We start from the raw sequence: 26116 nt of genomic DNA, 5'->3' as shown, positions 1-26116 counted from the left end.
AACACTGGACATTATTTTTAGCCCAATTGCTTTGCACAGCCCTCACTTTTCCCTCACACATATGTATGTGCACGTGGCCTGATTTAACAGCCCTGAGCAGACACATCTAGTGGCATCCCAAGGTGCCCCAACCCAGCACCGCCCACCTGTCCCAGCACACACCACAGGCACATTGCAACCTGCAGACCCTCAGCACTTGCAGACCAGCAGCCTTCAAATGGCTGGGAAGTCCCAGTACCCCATGCTGGGAAGCTCAGATTCCTGCTGACATGCAGAAGGGGTTAATTCCAGCAGGCACCCGTCTGGGGGATCCTGGTGCAGTGTCTCCCAGACCCGGTCAATACTCATTAAGGGGAAGCAATCCATACCTCCAAGGGACTGTCTGAACAAGGAACAGTCAAAAGCCTTTGTTTCTGTATAACAGGCATATTACTCCATTTAGAAGAAGATTTTTTTTGCAGGGTTTACCTTTTGGGGGATTTTTTTGTTTTGTTTTGTTTTTTAAAAGAGCTGTCAGTTCTGTCGGTTCTGATACAGTAGACCTAGTACAAGTTGTGCAAGTGCTTCTGAAGCAAACAGGCTTTGCAAAAGCCTGTTTTCCTGAAACAAAAAGGAACCCAGCAAACCTTATACAGAATAGGCATGAATGGGAGATGTGATGGATGGGCAGTGATGGTGCACTCTCTGGGGTGAAAGGGCATACAGAAAAATAAGGGTCTGACAGGAACAGTGCTGGATGTTCCCACTAGTAACATTGTAGTGCTTTTCAATACATGGAAATAAAAATGAAGAAAGGTACAGAATAGAAGGGGAGTCATGGTGGTAACTATCATTACCCAGCTAAATAAGTATAAATGAAAGAAGAGGTGCCCTGGTGCAGCAATGCTTCCTGATGGTTTTCTGAATTGAAGCATCTGAAGTCATAAGCAGATGAATTCTCTCTTTCTGACCAAAAGAATTCCATTAGGAATACATATTAATGGGGTGTAAGGATATTGTTTGCTAAAAATATAGAGACAATCAGCTTTCCACGCAGAAAATGAAAGAGCACCCCACTGGCAAAACAGGTAATACTGATTATAATTGAAAAGTGAAATTAAAACACTATAGAAATAGAATCTGCTGAGGCTACATAATTATTTATTTTTTCCATATAAAGTATGAATTGGATATTTCCCCATGCTTGCAAACATCTCTGACAAAATCTAAGGTAAGTAATAATCAATGGAGGGAAGTGAGTTTATTTTAGATATTTAACATAAAAATCTACATTTTTATTTTTTGGAAGTAAGTGTACTTACAGTTAAATGTCAAATTATTACCACCTATGTAACAGACTACTCTGGTTCCAGTTGGTAGCACTACTAGTGGTAAAGAACAGTTCTTATGCCACAGTTTTAAAGCAAATCAAACCATCAGACTAAGGATGTTGCTTCTTAAACACCTGGAACCTGGATTCTGAAACAAGCACCTGATGGCAAAAGTCTCATCTGCAGCTGCAACTAAGTGATCTAAGGATATTTAATTTCTCTGTATTCACTCTGGGTCCATTCCATATCTAGCTCATTCACAGCTGAGTGACTGTATGTTGAGGATGGTGTGCTTTCCTATTCCAAGATACTAACTAAAAATATGTTAAAGATCCATTCTTCACCAAAATTCTTAAAATGAATTTTTAGAATACGGTAATGAAAAATAATGCAGCTGCAGTAGTCTCATGAGTCTGCTTGCATCATATGTATGCCACTAGGCTTTAAGGGGGACCAAATAAAATCAGACATGAAACATGATGGGTTTATTCTAGTGCACAGTAACTACAGCAATACCTAGGAGTTACTGTAAAGCTTTATATTTCTTGGCAAAAAATAGCAATGATGGCAAACAAGCTGTTCTTGAAATCACACCCATTTCAGATTGAAGTTTCATTTTGAATTTGCACAAACAAGCTTTGATTGTTCACAGGTGCTGACAATAAAAACCCGATTCTGAGCATATACCTACTGTAATTCTGTCTGGCAAGGGAAAGCACAGACTGACTGGGGATTACAGAAAGCAGGGAGCAGGGAAAGGCAGCAGAGGGAAGATGCTCTCCTTCACCACCCACAACCCAGTATCCATCTACAACAAGGTAACACAGGATTCCAGCTCAAACAGCCTCAGGCATACAAAGACCTGCTGAGAAAACTTCCTATATTCAATACAGTCAAGTGTTACAATTAAAAGACGGGCACAAACCAGCTTAAAACTTCTCAAAATCCAACACCTGTTGCTCCAGCCTTGCCAATGCCACTGTCTGCCCAGAAGCAGAGAGAAGAGCTGCTCACTCGAGGCCAAGGCTGCTCCAGATGCTGCTGCTGACAGCTTCTGCTTGGCTAGAAGAGTGAAATTAAAATATTGCAGGAAGAGCAGGGAGAGGCAGGGAACATCCCGACGCCGCATGCACAGGATGCCACTTCACTGGGCTGAAGGGGAATGGGCCCCATTGGCAGTGAACACAGTGCAGCATTCACTGTGCCGCTGAGCTGTGCCTGGTACATCAAAACTGCCCGTTTCTCATGTTTTTCAAAACATTTCTTCATTTTGCCCTTCATGCTTTTAAATCGCATGGTCTGTAGCGAAAGGTTTCCTCTGCAAGACTTTTTTTTCTTATGACTCAGTAATTGGGAAAGAAGACAAGGATCAGACCCAGAATGCATTCTTCCGAAAAATCAAATGTATTGATAAAAGCACAACCACAAGATCTCATTGCTCTGCTTTCTCTTCTTTTTCTAAACCAACACACGAATTAAAATCTTGTAGAGAATCTCCAAATATGTCGTGTAAAACAATAGTTTATCTCTTAAGTGATGCTCAAATTCCTTTCTTCCTGAGACTCCCTTGAATCACCAGCACTCACTGTTACCTTTGAAACATGTGGAACTAAGGAGCAGCATTGCCATGCCTACTTAGCCTAAAAAGGGAAAGATTTCTCTCTTTGGAATGAAATTGTCTGGGTTGCTCATGTTTACACATACATAAATTCGTCTCTTCTCTCACTGACCTATCCTTTTGTTAGGAAAAATTCAAAAGTTCAGTCAGCAACAACCTGATCCCTTAACTTGTTGCACAAGCCTCTCAACTGCTTCTCGAGAAATTAGAAAACTACAGAGCATGGCAGTACACAAAGCACATTCAATACTATTAGCCACTGTTAATAAGCTTAAACAAAAATGCCAACATACACTTATTCATTATTTTATTTATTTATAGTATGCACAAGAAGCCTATCTGTGAGCAGTGGGATTACCTCAAAGACACCTCCTGCTGTGGGGCTGCCCTTCACACAGTGCCGCTGTGGCCACTCCTCATTAAATAAATAATTAGCCACAGAAGACCTCACTGAATGCCAACCATGAGCACTCAGTTGGGTGACAATAAATCCCTGCCAACAGGGCATTCATGCTCCACCATGGAATGCCAGGAGGATGGTTAGCGGTAGGACAAGGTGGGATAGAAGAAGGTGGATAGTGACAGGACAAGGGGGAATGGTCTTAAATTGAGACAGGGGAGGCTTAGGTTAGATATTAGGAGGAAGTTTTTCACTCAGAGGTTGGTGACACTCTGGAACAGGTTGCCCAAGGAGATTGTTGATGCCCCATCCCTGGAGGCATTCAAGGCCAGGCTGGATGTGGCTCTGGGCAGCCTGGTCTAATGGTTGGCAACCCTGCACATAGCAGGGGGTTGAAACTCGATGATCATTGTGGTCCTTTTCAGCCCTGGCCATTCTACAATTCTATGGTTACCCTACAGCAACCGCTTTGCACAATTATTCACAGAATCACTGAATTAACTGATCTCTGCTACAACACAGCAGTTTAAAACAAAACAAAACAAAAAATCATTCAATTTCAATGTATTTTCAAAGAATATTTCTTGTTCTGTTGATTACCCTCTCCCTGTATGTGGCTCACTTTTTGCATCAGTTGTGCAGCTTCTTGTACAGAATCATCTACTCACCTTTTTTAATTTAGGGACAAGTCCTATTCTCTCTTCTTGTTGACCTGAATCTATTCTCCAAAGAAAGAATTAGGACTGTGATCATCCCCCACTTTGATTTCCACCATAGATGCACCAGCTTCACCAGTCAAACTCAAGATACTTCCTTCTCCAATGATTTACTCTTATCAGTACACACAAAACCAGTTTTTAATGTTTAACATTTACTGCACCATACTGCAGGCATCTTCATAACCACAGAAAAAAAGGAAATGAGGAGAATTCCCACACTGTGCTGAGATACTGACCCATTGTAAGATCCCACAACCAATGTTAGGGAGTGACTTCAGCACCTAACAGCATTATAAACATTAGTAAATTTCCATGGGCAATCACAAATATCTCAATTACCTTAGGACTGTCTCAGCTAGCAAAAGGACTGCCTGACCTACCTCGCAGTCAATGACTTCCTAAGTGCCAACCATCTTAAAAAACCTACGCAGAGAAAGCTGCCTCAGGCTTCAGCTGCTGTTCCTCAGGCTTCCAGAGAATGTGGATTTTCTTGCAAAGCTTGGTAGCAAGTATGTGACACTTCTGACGTAAAAACAGCAATATTTAAAGAAAAGGCCAACAACCTTTGTTGGGCTGCCTCACTGAGAAATAATAAAGGAAACATATTCCTTTCTGCATACAATTTACCTTAACGTGCAAGTGCTCCCCAGTATTCCACTGCTCTCAAAACTCTGACTGCCATTTGCCCAGCTGACCCAGGAAAGCAAAAGAGAAATGATGGTGGTTGCAGGAAGGAAGGGGGGTTCAGCATATATGCCAGCCACGTTTTGTGCACGAGGCCATGGCGTGCCCTGAAACCTGCCCTACCACGGAGAGAAGAAAGAGGAGGAAAGAGCACATGGACAGAAAGAGTTTTAGCCTCCTAGTACAGTCAGCTCCCTGAACTTCATCCCTCCTCTTGTTCCCCAGTTTCTAAAAATAATCTAAACAAAGACAAGAACTGCAAAGGCAGGGAGCCTTGAAAGAGCTGCAGTTCAAAAATAAAGATAGCAGGGGAATTGAATAAAAAGACATGTTCTTTTTGGAAAAGAACAGTGACATCTTTCAGTTCGGTGGCACATCAGCATGGATGTATCAGGTCAGTATCAGGATGTCGGACCAGGGCTGGTGCAGGAGGTAGAGCAGGGGTGCATCGGTGGGGTCAGAGTTCTGCAGCCCCCTTGAGGTCTCTGTTGGTGTGATGCTGCCTTGGCCCCACCCAATGGCTTCTGTCAATTTGTATGTCTGCTATCAGGAGACGCTTGACATTTTCCCATAAAAGTGCCTTAATGTGAGAAACATCTAATGACTAAGAAGAGAGTCAGCAGTGAACACTTGCACCCAAAGAACTCAGTTCCTCCCACATTACAGCAACCTCCTGGAAAACTGATTGCAAACAAATCAACAAACAACTAGTGTGCCTATAAAAAAATAATTGTTTTGATGCTGGAAAAGACTCACAAAGCCTGCAAAAAACACCAGTCGTTAAATCTGATTTCTAACTGTTGGACTGATGGCAAAGGTGAGGGAAAAGGAAAGAGTTCCTCCTGTCACACAGCTCTGGTTGCCTGATCACAGGGCATCCCTGCAAAGGGTGGCTTTTGTCTAACAGCTGAGAAGTAAACTCAGCTGCTGACTGGTTGAGAGATTCTGTTTTTCAAGAACATCAACGATCGTACTTAAACCTTGAACTGGCTTTGATTTCAGCTGACTCATCATTGTGTGACAGCACCCAAAGTCCACATTCTATTTTTTGATCCTGTTTTTCAGCACCGATCAAAATAAGCAAGTATTAGCAAGTAAGTTATAATAGAAAATACCATTAAGGTACCCACGTAAGCTCAGATCTCCATTTGTTTCCCATAAATACATCCATCTTTACCATAAGTACTACTGCACACTGCAGAATATTTCAAGCACCACTGTCCAGTGATTGCCATTTCCTCTCATGGCAGAAGCAGCCTATGATTAGGAAACAGAAAGCAGAAACGGCAGAAATTATTTGGAGTTTTGGGTAGGTTTTAAATCTCGTAATGTTTCATCTTTTTCTTCTCTTTCATGCTTAAGTAATGATTTTCAAATGGCATAGCTAATGGCGATGACTGCTCCACAGCAATCTTCTTCAGCCTTCTACCACCGCAAGCTGAGAAGACTTCCCCTGGCATATGATGGCAGTGAGCAGGCCAGCCCAAACCTCCTTAAGAGAAGCTTTAAAGCAGCTGATGGAGAGGCATTTTTTGAGCAGAGTGGGAAGGAGGCAGCTTCACACAGCCTTAGCTGCTTTTCCCAGAGGAGCAAAGATTGAGAAGGAAAAACACCACAAGCCTCTCATCTTCTTCAGCTTGCCACAAAAGAGAGATGTGTTTTTCAGTAGGATCTGGTGAGTCTGACACTGAACTTAGCTCAAGTGACATGAAAAGTTAATGGTTAGGAACAAAGTAGGTGGAGAGGAGGAGGAGGAGGAAAGAAGACATTTGTTATTTGAAGTAGACTTCATTCAAAAGCCACTTTTCACAGCCAGAACTAAAATTTCCATTCAGCTGTTTATTTCTGGTAGCCTAGATAGTTTGCACAAGTGAAAAAAGAGGGATATAGACAGCAACCTTGTATATGCCTGCTTAACAGCAGCTCAAGTAAATGAAAAGACAACCAGACACATCTTTCTGGCCACCAGCCTTTGAAGGCAGGATAAGCAGTTTTTCTGCTTGGCGGCAGGTGCTCCACTACCCTGCTCTCCAAGGAGGGAGGTGGTAGCAGTCCAAGCCCTGCAGAGACAGAAAGAAGCAAACATTGCAGATGGAGTGATATGCCTTCAGCTCCAGCCATGGGACCTGCAGCAGTCTCCCCACGTGGCCCTGCTGCTCCCAACCAGCCCAAAGCTTCCTCGAATGAAAGAATGGCACAGCCCCTTTCTGCTACAGACTTAGCAATCACTGCTTAAAATGGCTAGGTCAATACATCAAATCAATCCATACATTTTATATATATATTTTCTGTTTGCATCAGTTTGAATCCTCCTTCTTTGCAACTCTGATATCCTTTCCCACTTCACATATTGTAATTCTCTTAGTCCTTTTAGTCTGTGTTTCATCTGAAAATGACTTTTTTCTCAGGCACAGCAAAGCATTCTCTCCTTCCTCCCCTATGTTCTTCCCAGCCCCCTGTTGTTTTCCCCTGGCCCTTTCGCCTTTGCTGTTTCCTCACTCATCTCTCTTCCTGCCCTTGATTTCCCTCCTCCCTTTTTTCTTTCTTCGAAGTTTCTCTTTCCATCCTTCCTGCCCACTGACTGAGGTGCTTCCCAAAGCATCTGGCCTGCCCAGAGACTGTGCCAAGTTGGACACTGACACACAGATGTCCACAGCACTGTCTGCTAGAATGAACGCTGCTCTTCATTTGGGCTTCCATGTCATTTGAGAAGCATGCATTAATTGTACAGCCATGCATACAATGAGCTACACCTGTTTGGTTTTGTTTTTTTTTTAAAGCAAGAACTACAAGGACAAGCAACACCAGCACGTGGCTGGGGCTCCCAGCACTGAGCTCTCCTAGAAGCTGCTGTGTACATGCAACACCTCCTTGCTCTGTGGTTTTGCCGCCCAAGGGTGGAAATCAGCCCTCTGTAGAGTGCCAGCGCAGTGCCACTTAATCATTTCATTCCTCCTTACATCCTCAGAAAGGATTTACTTGGGTTGTGCTGCACTCCTGAAGGCAAGCCTCCCCCTTCAATGAAAGAAAGTCTTGTTTTTTAATAAAAAATTTTCCTGTTGTGAGCAAAAAAAAAAAAAAAAAGAAAAAGAGATACAGATAGAGATAACAGAGAGATGAATTTATTCCTCCTGGCACAGCAACAGGAAACAGCCAACCAGCCTCCACTGCAGCACTGTGCTCTCTCTGTAGTCACACAGAGAAATCTCGATGAAATCTACAGGCCAGAACCACCGATAATTCTGACTGCTTTGCCTGTTTCAGCAATGCAAAACAGCTGTAAAACCAGTTCAACTCGCCCATTTCTGTCAGCCTTCCCATGCCAGTTTGGCCCTGCTGCTCGCCTGGGTTCTTCCCTTGCCCCTCACCCACTTGCTCTAAAGGGAGACTCAGGCTCTGTCCAGGTGTATTACTGGGGATAGGCTGCAAATCCAAGTGACTGGCAGAAACAAAATACTCTGTTACCTTGTACTTGTATATTTCTTTGGATGCCAGGAAACAGAGCTCAGTCATGTTTCCTGCTCCTCAGACTGGAGAAACTGGATGGGGATGTAAGAAAAGGCAGAAAGAGGGCTGATCAAAAAGAACAAGGAAAATAATGATAAAAAACCCCAAATACTGCTTCACTCTGGTCTACATCTTGGGGAAAAAAATAATTCCCCCTGCAACCAAGCCCTCCTCTCCAGGGATACACAACAGTACCAAAAATTAACAGCATTTTCTTGCAACTTTCAAGTGTTGCTGCACTTAACAGTCTCATGAAAAAAAAAAAAAAAATCACCAATTAACAATCGCTTCATTTGCTTTTTGTCTGAGAAAAAAAAAAAACACACATAGAAAGGACTGGAGACAACACGGGGAGTTGGATAATTTTCTATAAACAAAGCCTTCACTAAGTAAATGGGAGATATTCAGCATGTTTTATTCTTCCCATCTCAGTAACAGCCCCTAACTCTGAATGCATTAATACGTACACCTTAAGCACCATTGGGCTCCTCGTGTTGCCATGGAACTGAAATCTTTGCAGTTTAGATGGTGATGTACGCCAGGAAGCGTACTGTTCTTACACTTCCTATAACAGAAGCAAAAATCACTGCATAGCATTAACTCACTTAGCATTTAAGGCATTCAGTGTCTTTCTCATCTGCTCGTCTTCACACAGAGTTTGCTTTTTCTATCTCGCCACATGCAAATGAAACACATTTGAGATAGCTATTCTTGTCTTTATGAAGTCAATAGCTCACATGCTGAGCACATTGCAGAAGGTCCACAAGGCGATGGACTTTCCCCTCTTAATAAGAGGCTGTTTGCAGGCAAGCAGCAACTGAGACGAGAGCTGGAGAAAGTGAAATACATGTGGATAGAACACTGTGCTCAGTATCAAGGTAGCATTTTAGTAGATTTTGGTAACCTAGTTAACATATGTATTGCTACCACTCTTGACACTTATTCTGAATGTTCTCTTGCCCCCTGTGACTGCTTGTCCAGACAACCAAATTATAGCAGAAAGCTCCTGCAGCAGGCGCCAGCTCTTCCTACACCTTTGTTTCCTAATTTAGGTTGGGGGGCTTCCAGGGGTAAGCAAAGTGTTGGGTGCTTCTTTACAGAAAAAATAAGTCAGTACAACTCTGTGCTATCTAAGGATTCAGCCTACAAGGATTATCTTCAGCAGATCTGAGGGTTTTGCCAAAGCTTCTGAAAATGGCTGTATGCACATTACAAATACATCAATCTTCAAGTACGAAGCAAAAACAGGATAGGCAAATATCCAAGTTTCTTTTAAAAGGTTACCACAGTAAATAAATAAATAGCAATTTGTGTATATAAACATTGGATCAGTACCTGTAGAAACAGCTGGAAGCCAGTCCATGAGCTGAAGCCAGCCCGAGGCTTTTACCTCCAAAGTTAAATATTTGCATAGCATTAAGCTTAAAATTAAAGCATTTGCAGAAGAAACTTGCTGACTCGCACATAAGGAAGAAAAAGAGGGAATTTAGCTTCCCTACACATAGGGACAGATTCTTCGGATGCCTTCCCCATCACATTAATTCCTGGACAGCACAAGGAAGGACAGACTACCAGCCCGGGAATTCCCCCTTCACTTTCCGGAGGATTTGTGCACGCCTTGAACAGGAAGGCAGAAACCCAGGTAGCTGCTTTATGAAGAAGGCCTTTGTTTCTCATTCCTCATCCCTCGACCACCTGGTAAGGCTCCTTCCCAGTGAAGAAGGGCCCCATTCACCACACCTCCGCCCAGCAGTCCCCACATCCCTGTGCCATAAGCCACCTCTTTCTTGTCCACAGCTCCTGGGGCTGAGCTGGCCAGTCTGCAGCGAGTGCTTCCTCCTGCTTGCTACCCCCAGGGACGTGGGGCTGTGCCTAATCATAAGGAGGCTTTCTGAGGCAGGTTTAGCCCCCATGCCAGCACAAGGCACAAAAGCGCTGTTGTGTTGTCTGTAGTGCTCTCAGCAACTGCATGGAGAGGTTTCTCCAGCACCCTTGGGTCCCCTCCACTCCTCTCTACAGATAGAAGAAACATGCTGAGGAGTATTGCCAAAGCAGAGCTCCCTCCTTCCTTTTGCTGGCAATGAGTTTCTACCCATCCTACTGCTGCCGCCTTCACCTCTGGTTTAAGTTGGGCTCTCACCACCAGTTTCCTTGTTACAGGAAAATGTATATTGTGCAATGATGAAAGGCCGGTGCAATGTCAAGAGCATTAAAAAGACTCTGGGGACTGATTAGGGTCAAAAGGGAAAGGATTTATGATGGTTAATAAAGTTAAATCTCTCAGAGTTCTGCTTATCCTTTCCAATTTCAGGTAACCGGATCTTATAAGAAAAGTTATTAAAATGTTGGAAGTTATTACTGTCCCCTTTGAAAGAATTCCCTGATAGGGAAACCTGTGCTCTGCCCACAGGCACCTGGCCAGAAATGAGCCCAGCTCACCCACACAGCTGAGCTGACACCGAAGAGGAGAGAAACTGGGAGTTTTTTCCCCACTGGCACCACACCAGCATATGGAGAGCCACTAGCCAAGAGTGTGGCTCTTGCCCAGCAATGCCAGCTTGGCTCCTCACACATACCTTCCACTGGATGATTCAATAGAGTGCACTACACATTACTACTGAGACTTGTTTTAGAACACTTTGTAACCTGTTATGCCCCAAATCAACATGATTTTACAGGATGCTAATGATTTTCCTCATTGAGATAATGACTCAGAGAGAGCAAAGGGAAGAGGAAGGGGGGATTATTTAAAATACTAGGAAGTGTGTATCAATATCTAAATTACATACACTTCACTGCATCATATGTTTTCATTTTCTTACCACTCAATCATCATAAATGTGCAACATATGTCCTTTCCATTTTCTCACTCTTTTACTACATCGCATCCAATTTAATTTCCTGTGAAGGCCTGTAATCTTTTACAATGTACCTGTCTAGGAAGGTCTCTGCAATAAGCAGAGTTCAGTCCCTTGGAAGTCCTATCTTTTATGGGCTGTGCTCCTGAAGATTAGTTTCCTGTTGCAATGCTGTACGAGAACTAGCCAAAGATGAAAACCAAAACACAGAAAGGAAAAACAAACAAAAAAAACCATTCCTACATTCAACGAAGGAAATTTCATTTTGATTTGGGTAGAGGTAATTACCTCATATAATAAGTTCTCTCGAGGTGCTAGACATAGCACCCCTTGTTCTCAGCTCATCAGAAGCAGAGCAGCAAGGTGTCTGCTTCCTCTCTGTCCTCATCAAACACACAGATCTGCAAGCAGTCACCACTTCGGCAAACAGACCTCCCCATCAGCCTTCCCCTCAGAGAGCCCTTCTCCCAGTGATATGCCACCTTTCACCTAAAAAAACATGAAAATGTCAACCAAAACACATCCATTCTACTTTGGAAAAGGTACCTGTGGCAACAGGAAGCTAGCCTAGTTGACCTACCTGCTCCTCTCCAGACCTCTGCCCATACAGAATGCAGAACTCCATTTATTCAAACTAGTTTTACTTTACAAACACACCCACAAACACCAAATGACTCATTTACAAAAATATATATATCCACTGGCAATTTTTAGTACTAAAAAAAGAATAAACTCAGAAGGAATAAGAGCAATAGAAATCATTATTCCCGTATTCATCTTGAAAAGGTTCTTAGATATGGCTGATGCAGGAGATGTCAGACAAACATGAAGGAAAAAATCTGTAAACTATGGTGTTAATTGTACTCAGCATGCATGGGTGGCCATACACACACTAGCAGCCCTTTCAGTGTAAGCAGGATCAATGCTCTCTCACTTAATCTCCAGAATCTTCCCTTCGAGCAGAATCAGAGTGAGCCAGATCTGGTCGCTTCTTCATTAATTAGAACATTCAGAAATTCAGAAATTATCTGAGTCGTGAGTGGCTCTCCCAAAACACATCAAATTTTTTTAATGAAGCATGAATTTCCTCTCCCCACTCCCTGTAAGACTTCTGTATTACTTTCCAACTCTTACATCACTGACGTTAACATTAAATCAGCCACACATCCAACAAACATCTTCAAAATTATGTGTAAAAACGCAACACACTGAATCCAGATAAATGCTTTTGGAGCAAAAGGTCATTTCTCCTCATCCATTTAAAACCTTAAATCTGCACATGGACTTCCATGGATTGGAACCATAAATCAGAAGAAGCTCCATGCTAATAGTTATGTGACATGCTACAAACTAATCATGTAGCAATCATGTAGCAATTCTCATGAAACCCGTTTGCTTGTGGTTTTACAGTACCTGAATCAGAAGAGTAAGAAAGACAGACATGCCAGGTAGCAGTGACTTTAAATGTTTTGCATTGTAGGCTAGAAATTAAGCAAATCTCCTTTCAAAAGATGAGAGTCTTAGTCTTTACTTCCTTTTACAGGGTAAGGAAAAAAAAATTCACCATATGGATTTAATTCCTATAGAAATCTTATTTAAAGACTGTATAGTGTAAAGCTAAACAGCAAGGGAATAACTGCCATCATCTGGCTGAATTTGGTAAAATTGAGTTAATTTGCACTTCGTTAGGGAGTCAATGTGTGTGAAATTAATCTAATTTAGATTGATCAGAAACTGAAAATGGAATGAAGCAGAAAAGCAATTAAAGACTTTTCCTAAACACAAAAATAGTGGTGTTTTAAATGCAGCAATACAGTTAAGGTACAGAATCCTTCATGCCAATACCACCACCACTTCCTGCTCAAGGAAGAGAATAGCAGGCTGCATATCTGCATATCATCATTATAACACTATAACTCCATCCAAAAAGAACATCAATAGAAGGTTTCTAACAACATCTGTAAATGAATGCATTCTCAAGATCGTACTTGCTGTTAAAACAGTTCAGCATTCTGCATACGGACCAGACCTAGCAGATAAACATCTGCTGGAATGGCTCACTGTAATTTATTATACATGTGGCTTAACATTTACTTCAATGGCTTTTAGCACCTTCGTGTTATTGTTACTGTGCTGCTCTAACTAGCAGTGGTTAATGTAAGATGCAGAAGTTCACATACCATATATTTATGAATAACTGGTTTCCAGAGATGTGGCAGTGATAACATTGTCATCGTACGATTCAGGGTAGCTTGCTCTGGGTCACATATCAGGAGAGGGTCCCACCTGAAAACATAACAAATCCAGATATTGTTCATCGTACTCAGAGGTTTACTTCAAGCTTTACTAACACGTGTGTGCTCTGATATAGAGTTAACAGCATCCATGCTCTTCCCAGGCTCACAGAAGTCATTCTTCTACTCACAATGGCAAGGAAAATATTCCTGCTGTTTCCAAACTGTTCTGGCCACTGCTCCAGGTCAGATTTCAGGCACTCTATCAAGGCAATCAAGGCACTGACAACAAATTTTCATTGTCAATGCATAAGGTGCAACTGTTTGGTGGACAGATTTTCCATTTTCCATTTGTCAGGTCTTCAACAAGCAGGTAATACCTTTCACCTGCTTGTGTGCATTAGCAGCTTGGCTCAAACTTTTTTACTTCTTTTTCTAATTGAAAATCTCCAGCTTAAAAGGTGCAGCATTGGAGCTCCTGCATGAACTATTTTCTTGACATTAAAGGATCTGAAAAAGAATTGCTTTCCTATTGGTAACTACAGTCATATTATTTATAATAATTTAATTATGTAAAAATCACTTGATAGGTGGGCCTGTTGTTCAATATTTTGATAAATGCACATATGGAAAATGAGATTGTACTGGCAGCATTGTTTCCTATGAAAAGATATATGGCAGAAAACAAACCAACTTTCCACTTTAAGAGCTAGAAAAGCTTTTTTCTACTAAAACTAATGGCAAAACCATAACTAATGGAAACAAATAGGCTCAAGAAACCTTAAAGTCTACAGCACTAAATAAATGAAAAATTTCTTGGACCATGTATCTCCTTAAGTGAGATTAAGCTAGAATTAAGAAACTCAATTTTAAATTTTATTGACTAGCCCTAAAGTGCACAAGGATATATGTAAAGTTATAAAACCAATTTTGATATATAAGGCAGATTAACTGGGTTCCCTTCATTTTGGAAGTGTGAATAAAATGATTTACAGGATACCCAAAAATACAGCCAGGAACACTCATATAGACAACCACAGTGGTCTGAAGTCCCATCAGAGATAAAATTGGAGTTCTATCTTTTTAAACCAAGCGTCCCCAGCCAGAAACCAATGTTCCTTCTGCTCTGCAAGCTGCATCTCATTCTAGGATAGGAGGTTTTCAGAAGGGAAGTCTGGTAAATAACAAAAAACTTTAAAGAAATGATGTTGTTAGATTTTACCCACAGTTTACATTTTTTAAATTACTCTAATGCTTCTCTGACTCTTCATACCTCCCAAAGTGGCTTGGCTCTTGCATTTATTACGCTTCATTGGCCAGCCACAACATCACACAGCACTCCAGCACCAAATACTTCTGCATTTTCTGCCAACTAAGCAAGTCAGTGTCTCCTACACTCTGCATCTGGTATTTAATAACAAACTTAAGGTCGGAAGAGCAAACTCCATGGTCAAAAACAACAACAAAAATATATATACTTGCAAAGGATATACTTCCAATGGCACAATGGTAATACGTCATACTGCATGTTTGCCTGCTCAGAAGCAGTCTAAATACAAGTTGGCAAACAGAAGCAGCCATGAGTAGAGAAACTATATTTAGGTTGACTCATAGGTGCTCCAAAAGCCCCCAATCCAGGCTGTCTGCAGCAATGGGTCTACGTGAATTCAGCTGGGGGCTGCTGAAAACAGTGCAATCACTGGCTGAAGGACAGCAGGTGAAGAATATACATCCTGGCAAGGACAGATGGGAACATAGTTTGAACAGCACTGATTGCCTGTGAGCTCTTCCATTACAGACAAACACACCCAGCACAACAGCACTTCTGCCCTAACCAATATGGGCTTCAGAACAAGTCTGCCTGGGGAATTCTGCTAGAAAGCATCACCAGTCTGTTATTAGTAAAAACTACTATGAATATTAGTGCTCGAATTTTAGTATATAAGTATAAAAGAATTAGAAAGCATTATATGAGTTTGGTGGACAGTTTTAAAAGTACACTTAAAACTTTTAAGGAGTAGATAACCACCAACTCTTCACATTCAGATCTTTATAAAGGAGATTCCTTAAAACAGGCAATTTTCAGTGTTAGAATCCTTCTATTGACCCACTTAAATTTTGCTTCCCAATTCTATTTCACGTGCACTGCAGCTTGAAAAAACAAACAAACAAACAAACAAACAAAACTTCCCTCCCAAAGAAATGATCTGTAGCACCTTTACTATAAAAGGATGCTGCTAAAAATGGCTAGCTGTCTTCAATAGGAAAATACAGCATCACACAATTCATTCTTTTGGAGATTCATTTAGAGTAATTTAATCAGTCTTTCCCTAATCATTGCACCTAATCACTTAACTTACATCACCTCATTTACCTTTTAAAAAACTACCAGAATTTTCCAGGTGAATAATTTATTTAGACATTTTGTTGTTGTTGTTGTCTGTTAACTGTACTCTTGGAAAATGAATGTTATGAAACAAAAGCCCTCAATCACCACATGAATAGAAAAGAATGATCATAGTGTAGCTACACCTTGAACACAAATAAATCATAACACAAGGAACCAAATGAAATGCATGTCTAATGAATTAGTTCAAAACTAAGGTTTTCCCACGACAGATTGGTAGCATTCAAAAGCTGTGTTTTCCCGTCCTGCATAGAATAAGTTTGGGGTCCTCTGTTTAATTGTCTCTGGACACTTTTGCTGAGATTCCTTTACAGATTCTTACTCCTCTTATTCGGCAAGGTCAAGGCCACGGTCTAGATTTTGAAGTCCACAAGGCGCATACCACATCCAAGACATATCACCTTTTTCTCACAGTTGAGATGGAGGGATCCTGGGGACCACACAGGAGAATGCCAGAATTCTTCAAAATAAAAACCTCTTCTTCTAGAGCAGGAAGCACTAGGGAGCAGCTGTTAAGATGAGACTGAACTACTTATGAATGTGACAATTTTCAGGATCTTTCACAAAATTTTTTTGAGTAGAGACTTCCCAGTGTCTTTCCTTTGATAAGACTAGAATACCAAAGTTCTGAAAATACACTTTAACAGAAATTGCAAGTCCTAGAAGAACCTCTTTAAAGCAAAGGCAAAGCATTTCCAGGTGAATTAGAAGCCTAGAAGTCTTTGTGAAATCTGAAAATGTAAATTATATAAGATATATTTAAGTACATGACTCTGATGATGGAAATAACTGGTGAAGACAGCAATACTCTGGAGAGCCAGCCCTTAAAATCTTGGTAGGGGATGGATTGGGAACTAAAGACACAAATCAATACCGTTTCTACATAAAGAGAGAATTGTAAGGAAATACACATAGTTCTTGTCCAAACTGTATATTTACTAGGCTAGACAGTAATCCCCAGTGCCATCAATTAAGACCTTCATTTTCATGCATAGTATGTTCGTATTTTAATGAAATGCAAACATTAAGCACAGTTAGAAAAAATTAATAGGAGCTGAAATGTATTTTTTTGCTGTCAGCTCACTCTCACATTAGCATGCAATTGCTTCTAAAAACTGAGTCTATTGGTCAGAAAACAATTCTAAAATTATATTTACACATAATGAACTACAGATTGGTTACTCTTTCATCCCAAAGTACTATTTTCTTATAATAAAGTATAACACTGATGAAGAAAATATGTAATCTTTTGCACCATAAATGTTCACATTAACATGCACCGCATATTCACGCCAATAAAGATGAAGATAACTTACAGACATGGGTGTTTAGAATATGCCTATAAAGCATTGCTGTGCTTTTGAACTTAGCAAGGTTTCAGCAATTCTTTCTTCACTTCCAATAAATACTGTTTGCTGACTTGAAAAATGAATGAGAACTCATAAATTGGACAAAATAGCTAAACCAACATTTAGATTAGCTAGGTTAGGTTGGCTAGATACAGGCATCAAACTGTTTACTACAACCAGGTCTAAGTAGTAAGCTTCACAAATTCTCCAGATATATGTGTTTTATTATAAATTCTTGAAAAAAAACCTATAGCTTCTAATTACAAAAGAAGTACATACCTATGAATAGCCTTTCAGAAAAATATATATTTTAAAATGAAAATTTAAAAGTAACTAATGATCTGTTAACACATTATCTTGCTTGAAGAAATAAACCTTTCTTCTCCTTTCCTCACAAGAAATGGAACGAATTGAGAAAGGAATTACAGTCCCAAGTCTTACTTTCCTGGCATCTACCAGGAAAACACCTATCTTAGTTCTCATGTGACATCCAAAGGTACATTGCAGAGACCACAGCATGTGTGTACTTTATTGGGCAACAGAAAACGTGGATGACTCAGTTGCCTGTAAAATACACTAGACTGACACCGACACTCACTGAAGGTCTCTTCTCTGTGCAGAACAAGTGCAGTGAAGCAGCAATGCAAGCTGCTTCTTGAGCAGTGTTTCCAAACACTCCTTGGTTACATCCTGGAATGGAGAGGAGCAGCAGTTTCTCAGTAACCAAGAGTTACACGGCTGAGAACAGCAATTCAGCTCTCCACTTGTGATGTCCTAACGCTAATAAACAATCAGTAAGGAGGGGGAACAAGGAGAGCAGGAAAATGCAGCTACAAATAAAAGATACACTGTACCAGAAATCTCCATTGAAGTGTACATGTACCCTCCACCAGACAGCATCAAGGGGTACAAAATGAGATCTGACATGCTGTCCTGTGCAAAGCTGAGCAAAGGGAGAAGTAAGAAAAATACTGCATGAAAACCCACAGACAAGCAGTACTTTTTCCTTGGACCTTCTTTAATAACTCATGCAGACGGCATTTAGAATCAAAAAAATATCCACCAGATTGTCTCTGGCATGATATACTCGATCAGCACTATCCAATTAAGTGCTTTGTTCTCTTTCTCATTATGACTTGCTTTGACCTTTCACTTTTTTTCACTAATTCCTTTTTGAAATTCTGTGCCTCACTTTCATGAACGTTAGCGATCACAAGATACATTGAGAATGACAGGCAGTGACCATTCCTGGAGGCTGCTGCACTCAGGCTGCGATGCAGCGATCATCCGGAGGCTGGGACACCAGCACGGAACAAGAAGGTCACCCACATCCCTGTCCTTGCAGAGATCAGCGCTTCCTGAAAACAGCCTCATAAATCAAAATCTAACATATAAGCATTTCACAAGAATTCCTATATCTCTTCCAGCAACAGACATGAAATGTTCATGTCTGAGAACAAATGTCATTAAAAGGACATGTTAGACATGACAGCATGTGTTGGGGCTGTGAAAGTAGGAGGAAACACCCAGCCCCCTTACAACACGAGGACCAGTGAAAGACACAAAGACAGACAGAGACAGTCTGAAGTGGCACAAAGAGATCTGATCACTAATCAGAGACAGAACTCCTCCAAGAGTCACAACCGTCTCTGCAGGCTCTGAGAGACAGAATTAAATTGGCTTAGTACTATGTTCAAAAGTGAATTTAATTAGCTGACATTAAGCAGGATAAGTTTGTGGTACCATGTTGCTCTAACAAGCCGTCTCCAGAAGGGTAAGTGGAAGGTAAAGTCGTATTTTTCAAGATGAGATCATAGACGTGCACCTACAGTGTAACAAAGCATCTGCTGAGAGCGGCTCAGAGCTCGTGATGGGCACATCACTCTGCACAGCAAAGGATGGTCTGTAATAAGAGGAGCCAGAAGCACCAATTCTGTGCATTTATTCTTACAGATGTGCGCTGCAGCTCTTTCTGATGTTGCTCCATCCATGAAGACAGCCTCAGCACAACATCTGCCAGCTCCTCCCAGCTAGACCTGTCCCTCATGTGCAGTGCAGCAGATGTCATTTCTTTCTGTCTGCACTCTTGGCTGGGCAGCCAGGGCTGTTTTCTGCTGGCACCCTGCTGTGCTCCACCCGGCATCAGCGGGGAGCCAGGGAGAAGATGGTGCAGGCGGAAGCTGTGGCTGCAATCTAGAGATAGAATGTGACAATTGGAGAGTCAGGATAAACCCAAATCAGGTGTTTCCCTGAGGAAGACTTGGAGAAAATGGAACAACACATTCCAAAGCAAAAGCTTCATGCATGTGAAACTTAGTAAGACTCCCCTTTGCATGCCTCCTTCTGTTTGATGATGAACTTAGGTCTGGTGAATAGTGTCTTGCTGTCAGTGCTAGAAATCCTGATGGAAATCCAGCTGATGTGCAAAGCAGGAACATGCTCATCCCAGGCTGTGACTGTGGACGCTACTACTTACATCACTCAGGTTCATGACCCAGCCCTGGAATTAACACCAAGCCAGACTACCAGGCAAGACAGAGAGGCTTTGCCCATCCCATTAGCAGCAATCCCTAGGCTGTTGCTGCTCCATTACATGCCACAACTGCATAGTAATGTAAGCTCTCAATTTAAGCCAGGAGGAGTGCTCTTCCTCACCAGATCCATATTTAGGTTGCACAAATCTGCATAGCCACAAACAGGTTTTAAGAGTAAATTCTGTGTTCTGCACACCTTTTCTTGGCACCCCATGCATCAGCCTGCTTTACTGGCTTCTTATGCTGACATACCCTCCTGCATACCCAGCCAACTCCCCTTCCATATCTGGACCAATAAATCTATTGTGTCCAACTCCATCCCTGTCCCGGCGTGATCTACCAGCAGAGGCAAAGCAGAGAGCAGCAGTTGGCAGGCAGGGATGAAATTAGGCAGGGGATAGAGACCCAGATTATACGAATCATTGAATCCCTCTGTTTGTTTTCTCATATAGAAAACAATAATGCTGCTTTTCAGATACACTGTGCCCCACAAAAAAAATATTACTTGTTACTTATATACAACACTTATTATTACATATACATAAGAATTGCTTTCAACTAAACCCAGCTACAAATGGAGGACATATGATTTCGTAGTATTAATTCTTAATTATTTCACTCTCTGCAGGAAACTCAAGTCCACAGCTGAGTTCAAATAAAGACACGAGATCTTTATGATATGAAAAGCAAAACAATGGCCTGACATGACCTAACTAAAGCACAGGATACTACCTCCCCAGGGCAGAAATCTCCATACTCCAAAACTTCCTTCCAAGTATTCTGAATACATTATTAGAAAAAGAAACATGAAATTCACTTTTGCAACGCAACAACATTTTTAAAAATAGCAGCATCTAACATTATTCCATAAAAAAAAAAAAAAAAATCCATGTTAGAAGGGGCCCTTAAACTTCAGAAGGAAACAAATTTAAGCCTGAATCACAGCACAAAGATATATGTAATAAACTCTGAATATGTCAAAAGCTTCACTGGAGCAAGGTTTGCTGAAGGTCTAGCATAGGGCTTATGGCTCACACAGAGTCACAAGGCTGACTTCTATGCAACATCTAGTGCTGGGAGTGCTATCTTATGTGGATGGAGGAATGGACTCAGCAATCAGCTGCCTTGAGTTTTAGACCTGACACTGGAAGACATCTCACCACCTGTCTTTGATTCCCATAATAATATTTCTCACTGCTCCTAATCTTGTCAGATACTGACATTGTAAATAGGACATGCCTTAAGATGCAAGTCAAATAAGCCTTCATCTTCACAGAAACCTTCAGATATTATCACGGAGAAAATAATAAATCATTTGTATCTCACAGTTCCAACATTTTACCATTTTTACAGAGCTTCCTATTCAGCAAGTATTCTCCAAGGAATACATTCTTTCTTCCTCCGAAGATACCTTTTTCAGCCTCCTTTCCTCGCTAAAAAAGATCTGCAACCACCCTGTGTGTAACGGCATGCCTGTACCTGCCTCTTCCCTACTAATTTCTCTAAAGAGATTTAACAGATGTAGCAAGCTTAATGCTACCAAGTTGCCAGAAGTTCCTTCCAATCTCAATTTGTGCTTGAACAGACAAGAGAAGGCCCATTAGCATTCTCAAGGGAAAAACAGCGCGTTAGCCGGTAAAACACCACAGAATCCCTAGAGAAAATAGTCATGTGGAGATGCAACACTGCTAAAAGCTGAAATCCACACCTAACCACCTCTAAAGAAAGGCGGGAAGGAAGCAGGTCTGGGCACTGCAACAAATAGCTTGACAGCTCACCTACGTCTGTGGATCGCAGTGCTCTAGCTGGCTATTCACCAGGCACATCTGCTGCCACCTCAACAGCAGCTGCTTCACAACCACCCAGCCCCTACACCTCCCACTGGGCCCCCAAGGTGGTGCACTGACAAATAAGATCCCCTGAATCTGTTACTCCAACATAGCCACAACAAACTGCTGCTGCAGGCACCAGTTTATTTCCTACAAACACCCTATATCCAGCGCTCATCATACAATTCACACATTACATATTTGTGTGTAAAATTGTATCAAGACACTTATAGACATTGTTGAGATTTCAAAATATTATCAGCATAATGAAAAAAAAAACAAACCAAACAAAAAAAAAAAGAGAAAACGTTTAAAGTAATTTATTACTATTTCCCACACTTGATAAAGAAAACTTATTGCTCAATTTATCTATTTTATACTATCAAAAACAAGCTTGAAAAGCAGTCACTGCTAGTTTCTAGCATCCTGTTCCCAGTTTTGCACTTTTAGCAACTAAGAGTTTCATCTGTTGGTGGAGGGAAGATTTTGAGTGGCTAGAAGTAAGCGCAACTACAAGAAATGGCTTGTAGTTGAAAGACAGATGACAGCAGTATGGAGTGAGTAACCGGAATATTTTAGAAAAAATTTAGACTTCTTTCTATTGATATAATATGGACAACAGATGGGTTTTTAAATGCAACTCTTGGTACAACTTCACATGTGAAAAGGAAAATAATTTGGAATTCGTGAGAACAGGAGCAGATTGTTCTGTGGATCCAGTTGGTGTCATTCCTCAGCCTTAAACTCTCCTGCAAAACACTGTAAGCAGAACAGCAGGAGTCTCAAAATTCCCCACCTTGGCTCCAGCTCATTAAGCTGTTTCTATTCACAATGAACACCTATATTAAAGAGCATGTGCAGGACCCAGGGATTTCACTACAACTTTGGAATCTGCCTGGAATTAAAGTTGCACTTGAAAGTTCTGTGAAGCAAGCACAAGGTACACCTGGCAGACATTTGGCCCAAGGTGGGCTGCACTTTTCACTGGGTCTGTATGCCATGTTTTCCACCCATCACAGGACTCTCTACATTTTCTAGTTAGCTCTCAAGGCGGCGTCAGGGAAGGATGAGTGCAGTGGCACACAGGAGGTATCCCAGCAATAAGAACTGCTGGGCAGGAGATGAGATGAGCAGAAAGGACTGCCAATGGGCAGCACATCCTCCTGAATATGCCAGAAAAGTTACTGGCAAAACAGAAAGAAGTGGGCAGTATCAAGAGCACAAGTTTAATTATTTAAATTACCTAAATTAGCACAGCCCAACCTGCTGCCTTCACAGCCCCAATTCTGTGGCATCACCTGCTCATAGCAGCTGGGGACAGAGCTGCGAAAGGCTGCAAGATCTGGGTATAAAGCAGGGATGAGTAATGTTTCCCAGACAGGTCCATCAGTGAGGTGTACGTGTTGCTGATGAAGGAACCTAGCAGAGGTTAACTTTGAAGCACGCCTCACCACAGCCAGCTCTGATCCCCAAAGTGGTATTCATAGACCTCTGCTACAACATCCCAGCCAGGTTAGAAGCCAAGGTAACTGCGCTGTCCTTGGGCACAGGTCATAATGCTGAGGCTGGAGGGGACCTCTGGAGGCCACCTGCTCCCATTCCCCGCATCTTGATGGCTCTCAGGACATCATGTGCTATGAACTGACATGGCTCTGGGGCTGCCTGTGATGTCTTGCTGACCCATATGTGCCTCAGGTGTTACACAGACTTCCAGGCAAGGCCTATGAGAGTTCTTAGGGCCTTCCTCCTGCAGGAAGCATTACTGTGCCCTACAGATCCACAAACATTTTCTAGGGTTCCCACTTGCTATCTTATACCAGACTTTGCTCAGTTCAGTTACTCTCTGAATTGCCTAGATACTTCAAAATGCATATTGCACAAAGTTGAAAAAAGCCAGGGTAAAACCAGGGTATTCTTCATTGCGCATATTAATTCTTACCACAGCAGAAATATCTTTTCCCTGCACTCTTCAGCGCTGCTGTTTAACACTGAACACAATATTTTAAATTACAAACTTCCACCTTGAATTTTACTAGTTTGTTTGGGAGAAAAAAACGTATCCCTTCTTCTAAACAGGGCATTTAACATTTGGACCCAGATCTACACAGGTTGCCCTTCTCAGCACTGTACTCTCTGACTCTCCTTTAGCCTGGCTCTTTTCACTCCCAAGCAAAGGAGACAAAACTGGGTCCTGAAGCTGCATGTAGCCTGACTGCTGTATGGTCTTTAACAGCAATGTACTCATAGTAAGTAGTGTAATTATTGATCGCTCAGAGAATGGCCACTTAAAAGCATACCAAAAAAAACCCCAAAAGGTTCAAGTCTTACAATTGGTGTTAGTACAAAGCCCCTACTGGCTCTGTATGGATCAAAAGCAGAACACAGCATCTGCCTACATGACATCTCAGTCAGGTGAGGAAGTGTTACTGACATAAAGAGAATGTTGTACAATAGGGGTATTTTTGTGCATAACTCATATTTATGAATTTAACTCACATGAAAATCAGTGTAAAGTGGTGTGAACCTTGCCCCAGACCCATGAGCAGTGTAGCAGAACCAGGAACTGAATCTGTGGGCATCAAACCCCTCCCATGCAGCTAGTCACTAGACCGTGTTTCCTTACATAGAGCATTATATACAGTAACTACATCAGCAGCTGTATGCTACTGAGTTCTCTGATCAACACCTGCTGGACAGTAAAATAGGCCAAAATAAAATAAAACATACATTCTATGCACAGGGTTGTCATTTCTCGTGTCAATGTAAAGCATTAAAGTTCCAAGTGCAAACACAAGAATTAAAAGTAGCTTTACATGTGAAATGAAACACGCATTGAAGCATGGGGTATCATTCTAGTTTTCAGATTATCTTAAAAAATAAAAAAAAAAAGTTTCATTTCAGATCTACACCTCAGCGGAAATGAAAAAATTCCCTTTCTCACTGCTGCAGCCAGGCATCTTACTGTAACATGCTAGCAAAACTGACTAGCTGCAGGATGAATTGAATCGGCACCATCACGGCACAAAAGATTTTAATCTACAAGTGCCGCACTGTGGAAAGCAACTGCTCAAGCATGCTCCATGCAGATAAACCAAATCTTTATGCTGCACTTAGAAAAACAAATTCCATTCACAAAACAAAGCCCAGCTATAAACATCTCCAAGGTTTGGGAGGGTTCAAAGCCAGGGTCAGCTGAGGTGAAGAAAGAGAACATACGCATTTCTGGATGGTGAGACAAGCTATCTGGAACACAAACGTGTGTTGTGCTGGTGCTTCCAAAGAAATGCGTACCACAGCAATAGCAGCGCTGCACTGCACTCACCTCAGCAGGAGTGATGGTGCATTCAGCCCAACTCCATGGCCACTCTCATCTGGAACTGCACAAAAGCTTTTATTTCTCATTCCCCAAAGAACAAAAGCATTATGAACTGTGATCTGACTGTGCCACAGCAGTCACACGTTCACACAGGACAAGCAGCAGGGTTGAGAGCAATTATAGGAACAATACTAATGCTCTCCAGTGAAATCCACGCTAAAATCCATTGCAGCAATGAGGAGCTTGGTCCCTGTACCTCTGATGTTACATTATACAACCTCCAGTGTTACCTAGAGGATGATTCCCACTTTCCCCCTACACACACAGACAAACACAGAAGTTTTGGGGATGCAAAGTGTTTGTGTTTCAGCAACAAAATCTGGAAAAGCATGTCCATTGCTTGGCCCCTCATACCAGGGACCACAGAGTACCACAATTAAGAGAAAGTAAGCCTGCAATAATGACATTTTAGTACAACTCTCCCATCTTAATCTGTTCAGACCAAATCTTTGTTTTAAATTTATCAGCGTAACTGTTCTTTTTTTTTTTTTTTTTTTTTCCTTGAAGAACTGCTTCAGTTTCAGTTTGCTAGGAGAATTTCTTCTTGCAGATGGCTTGGTAATGACATACAAACTGAGCATTAGATAGGAAAAATGCAACACATGATGTATTTTTCTCCTTCACATATTTAATCCTATTTTGCACCTCAAGTTTTGAGCACCTCAAGTTCTGAGTACCTCAAGTTCTGAGTAATTAGTGTAAATTAAATTTCACTTTTTTTTTTTAATTTTTTTTAAGCCGACAGAAATAGTGAAGCTGAATTGGTAATTATTTCAAGTTTCACTGCAATATGAGAACAACTTGATAACCTGGGGATAATTCATGGGGTTGAATAGACAAGATAACACTGGCTTTTAAGAGGCAAGGAAAATGAGACAATTGCACACAACAATTCCCAGAGCAAGAAATCTCTCTGCAGAGCATTCTGATCTAGACTATTAACCTCAGACAATCATTTCGAGGACCCCAGGATGTGAGAGCTGCTCCTCGACAAGCCAATCTCTGTGCACACACAGACACCCCACCACACTCATACACAACAGTGTTACTCATGATATTTTCTCTCACACAGCAGCCACCTACTTTGCCCTACTTTGCTCATTCAGGTTGCCCTGGTCTCAATAGAAATTCCAGCAGAAACCAAGAGCAGCCCCTCCTGTGCTGCCCATACCTCACACCATGGCCATAAAGCAGCCCTCAGTTCCCACCAAATAGCAAGGGAAGGTCCCACAAAGGACACTTCAATCCTCCTAATTAATCACATCATAAAATGGTGACCTTGCTATTGACA

At 41.6% G+C, this 26116-nt stretch overlaps 1 protein-coding gene across 5 annotated transcripts in view; it reads right to left on the bottom strand.

Annotated features, from left to right (window-relative positions):
- HIVEP2 (HIVEP zinc finger 2) overlaps positions 1 to 26116 on the bottom strand; it is a 125807-nt gene that overhangs the window by 82920 nt on the left and 16771 nt on the right. For 4 of the 5 annotated variants that reach the window (XM_085217153.1, XM_085217155.1, XM_085217154.1 and 1 more), the window contains exon 2: positions 13277 to 13382. The exons of the other annotated variant lie outside the window; for it this stretch is intronic. The gene's annotated coding sequence lies outside the window, so the exon portion shown is untranslated. The remainder of the gene's footprint in view (positions 1 to 13276; positions 13383 to 26116) is intronic. 5 annotated transcript variants of the gene reach the window in all.

The sequence above is a fragment of the Meleagris gallopavo genome, chromosome 2, assembly GCF_905368555.1.
Source record: "Meleagris gallopavo chromosome 2, MGAL_WU_HG_1.1, whole genome shotgun sequence".
Lineage (NCBI taxonomy): Eukaryota > Metazoa > Chordata > Aves > Galliformes > Phasianidae > Meleagris > Meleagris gallopavo.
Note: the sequence above shows the minus strand (reverse complement) of the source record. Positions and strands in the feature narration are given on the sequence as shown.